Here is a 4,356-nt window from a genome sequence, read left to right as displayed (position 1 = left end):
GGTGTCTGTACCGATACTAGTGGCGTATGGGGGGGGGGGGGGGACGAGTGCGACCCGGAGGTGGGTATCGGGGGTCGGGGGTCGGGGAGAAACCATCATAGGTGTCCTGGGTCCCCATCCAGCTGCCTAGGCACACCCCGGGCTCCTCGCGGAGACGTCGGTGTCTCTGAAGCAGGCACCTGCACCTTGGGGCGGATCGTTCCTCGTTGAGCGAGCTCCTAAGTCCCGGAGCTGGGGTAGGACCTGCAGCCACGCGTCTCCGGAAGCGTCCATAGCGGCCGTCCGGGCGGGGCAGATGCCAGCCGTGCCTCGAGGGTGGGGCACATTCGGTCACCAGAAGCTGCCAGTGCTGGGCCTCCACAGCTCCTCGCCTGTTACACGCCTTCCCTGCTGCCCAGGGAGCGCAGTCTGAAGATGCTTCCCTCACCATCGAGCGCTGGTTCTGTGCGCCAAACTATTGGCTTTCCGCGGGAGCGCTCGGCCAGGCCCTGACAACTACACTGCTGCCTGATCCAACCCCAGACAGACTCTGGAGTATCCGGAAGGAGGGAAACCCGGGCACACAGAGCTTAAACACCTTACCTCAGATCGCACAACAATGGGACTAGACAGCTTCAGGCACAAGGTGGGTGGCTTCTGGAGAGGCTATCAAGAAAGAGATACTTTAAAGGGCTTAACAGGCAGTGTGCTACATAAGGGTTTTGGCCAATTATGGCTTCTGTAGCATGGATTCAAAATAATATTCCAAATAAATCACACTGCCAAAATCATCTTGATGTGATCCTTTAAAAGTATTTTTTAAGATTTATTTATTTTATTTGATGTGACTACACTGTAGCTGCCTTCAGACACACCAGAAAGAGTATCAGATCCCATTACAGATGGTTGTGAGCTATCACGTGGTTGCTGGGATTTGAACTCAGGACCTCTGGAAAAGCAGTCAGTGTTCTTATCCGCTGAGATGTCTCTCCAGCCCCTCAAAGTTTTAAATATCAATTAAATCCTTAATGCAGCCTTTCAGTTGTGCCTCAAGCACACGCTAGTCTTGTAACCGAACCAACAGATCAATTTCCATTCTGTCCCAATAAAGACGAAGGATAATGCCAAGTGACTAGGTGAGACAGAACCAAGACACCGAAGGCAAGTGTGGATTGGAACGAGAGCATGGGCTTAGGTGGTGATGTTGGAGGCAGGTAGAGTGCTCTCTCTCTCTCTCTCTCTCTCTCTCTCTCTCTCTCTCTCTCTTTCTGTCTGTCTCTCTCTCTGTCTCTCTCTGTCTCTCTCTCTGTGTCTCTCTCTGTTTGTCTCTCTGTCTCTGTCTCTCTCTGTCTCTGTCTCTGTCTGTCTCCCCCCCCCCCGTGTGTGTGTGTGTGTGTGTGTGTGTGTGTGGTATCTGTGTGTATGTGTATGTGTGTGTGGTGTAGGGGGGTGTGGTGTAGTGTGTGTGTGTGTGTGTGAGGGGAAGGTGTGTGTATGAGGGGTATGTGTGTGTGTGAGGGGTATGTGTGTGTATGTGTGTGTGTGGTGTGTGTGTGGTGTATATGTGGTGTATGTGTGGTGTGTGTGTATTGTGGTATGTATGTGGTGTGTGTGTGTGGTGTGTGTGTGTGGTGTGTGTGTGTGGTGTGTGTGTATGTGTGTGTGTATTGTGTTATGTGTGTGTGTATGTGTGTGGTGTGGGGGTGGTGTGTGTGTGTATTGTGGTATGTGTGTGTGTGGTTGTGTGTGTGTATTGTGGTATGTGTGTGTGTGGTTGTGTGTGTGTATTGTGGTATGTGTGTGTGTGTGATGTGGGGGTGGTGTGTGTGTATGTGTGTGGTATGGGGGTGGTGTGTGTGTGTGTGGTGTGGGGGTGGTGCATATGTGTGTGTGTATGATGTGTGTGTGGTGTATGTGTGATTTATGTGTGTGTATTGTGGTATGTGTGTGTGTGTGATGTGGGGGTGGTGTGTGTGTATTTGTGTGTGGTGTGTGTGTGTGTGTGTGTGTGTGTGGTGTGGTACTGAGGATTGTAACCGGAGCCTTGTACATACTAGGTGAATGCTCAAGCACTGAGTTAAACTCTTATCCTTGTACAAAACATGATCGCATTTGCTGTACTCAGTGATATACTCCAACATTTTGCCAAATAGTTAAAACTGGCTTGAAGGGGAAACTTAAGGTTCTTTGGAAAATGTTGGATGGTGTTTTGCTGGGGCAAAACATGTGAAGGAGTGTTTTCCTGAAGCGACACAGGTGAAAGGACGTTCTGTTAAAGCAAGCATGTGAAAGGACACGTGATAAAGGATTCTTTGCTAACAACACAAGTGTCGGTCCACCTTATACTGTGTAGTTGAGCTCCATTTGTCAGGACTCCATAGACAGAAACACATCAGCAACTTCTGGTGGCGTGCTGCGGCTTCTTGTCACTTCTGTGGACTCGGGCCGAGTGGCAGAGTGATGTCAGCTGAGACAGACTCACGTGCTGAGGTAAGACACGTAGTGAGGTAAGACACGTAGTGAGGCAAGACCCATGGAAAACACAGGATGTCTGGAGGGAGCATCAATAGGACTGAATGGCCAGTGGCAGAGGCTTGGCTTAGCCTGGCTTGCTTGTGTAGCTGAACACTTCATGGTCTCTCATCCTTGCTGATCTTCACTTGGTTGAGAGAGGCACAGCCAAGAACTGTGCTCCTGATGATCCTGCTGATTCGTGCCAATTCCCCTGAGGCCAGGCTGTCCCTGCTAGGTCGTGCCACCGCTGCTGCTATCCTGACACTACTGAACTAGACTGCTGGAATATCTGTGAAGTGTTTGAGGGGATCAAGCTGCCGCTGCTGACCTGTGAACTGAACTGCTGGTTTCCTGATAATGCAGATGGGAATTGCTCCAAAGAACCATTTCTAAACAGATCCACTTCCCTTGTATCCTTTCTTTCCCACTACCTCTGGTGGGTGGTGGGCTAGAAGGAAGGTTAACTCATTGAAGAACCAACATGAAATTAGGTTTGGGAAATATTAAAGTTACACTGGCTTCATGGTTCCTTTTCACGAAATAACTGCCATCATTTATTTTAATGAAGTCCTTGATATTAAATAATACAGTTGTGTTTTTATATTATATATAATATGATGAACAAGTTCATAAAATGCCCTGTGCCTATCCACAGGTACTCTGATATTTCCAGGATGCATTTCAAAGGTGGATATTTGGATCGAGATAAATATACACTGATTAAAGTTTCTGACACATTTTTGTCTCTTGCTCAAATTGTGTCAGGGTTTGCTTCTCCTTGCCAGCAGTGGGCATCGTTATCAAATGCATGTCAGTCAGTCTGACACGGTGATGGGCCAGAGCTTCTCTCTATTGTCGAAGCTTCACAATGGAAACCAGCGGCAACGACTTCCTTTCTCAACACCTGACCCCGGACTTCAAGAGAACACTCTGTTGATTGCTTTGACTCCCTCCCTGCTCACCTTGGACTCACAGTACTATTCTCTATTGGATTTGTGCCCTGGGGACAAGCCCATCTTGCTGAGACTTCCGAGCATCACAGGATCACTTCCAAACTTCCAATGCCAAGAGCACAGAGCTGGATACTGAGTTTAGTCAGAGACAGGTTTGACATGACTTAAGCTAGAAACCCGAGAGCTCATAAATACCCAGCCTCCCGATGAAGCCTCAGAGTCCCCGAAGCAGGATCATGAAACTCCTCTCCTATCTAGGGAAACTACAACTGCTGTCTGATCTCCTCATCCACAGTCCCTTATTGACTCCCCTATCCCGATTCTCCCTTGGATGGATGCCTAGGTAAATATCCCATTGGCCTAATGAGAAGGCTCAGTGGGTAGCTGCTGTGTAAGCTAAGTGGACCTGAGTTTGGATTCCCGGAACCCATGTACAAGTGGATGCGATTGCATCCATCTGTAATCTCTGTGTCCCCATAGATGGGAGGCAGAGACACTAGGATCTCCAGTTACTTGGCGGCCAGCTCGCCTGGCATATGCAGTGGTGAACAACAGGAAATTCCTGCCTCAAATAAGGGGGTCAGTGAGGACGAACATCAGAGGTTGGTCTCTGACTTCCACATGCCAGCACATGCACTTGAGCACACGCGCACACCCACACACACACACGAGTGTGCAGTGGATTTCACTTCTTAGAACAGAAGTTTACATGCTGAGATTTTGTTTCGTTCTGAATTTTCCTATGAGGTGAATTTGGGGGACACTGAGTTTTGCACACGCCCCTTAGGAGAGTCCAGATGTACCTGGCACCTCGCTCTAAGCCCCACGGGCAAAGGGACATATTTAGTTTGGGTAGGGATGCTCTTCATTTTTTATTTTGTTATTGATGTGTTTTGTTAAGTGTTCCTTA

This window comes from Rattus norvegicus, chromosome 5 (assembly GCF_036323735.1).
Source record: "Rattus norvegicus strain BN/NHsdMcwi chromosome 5, GRCr8, whole genome shotgun sequence".
Taxonomy (NCBI): Eukaryota; Metazoa; Chordata; class Mammalia; order Rodentia; family Muridae; genus Rattus; species Rattus norvegicus.
The sequence above is the reverse complement of the archived record's forward strand: the minus strand, read 5'-3'. Positions refer to the sequence as shown.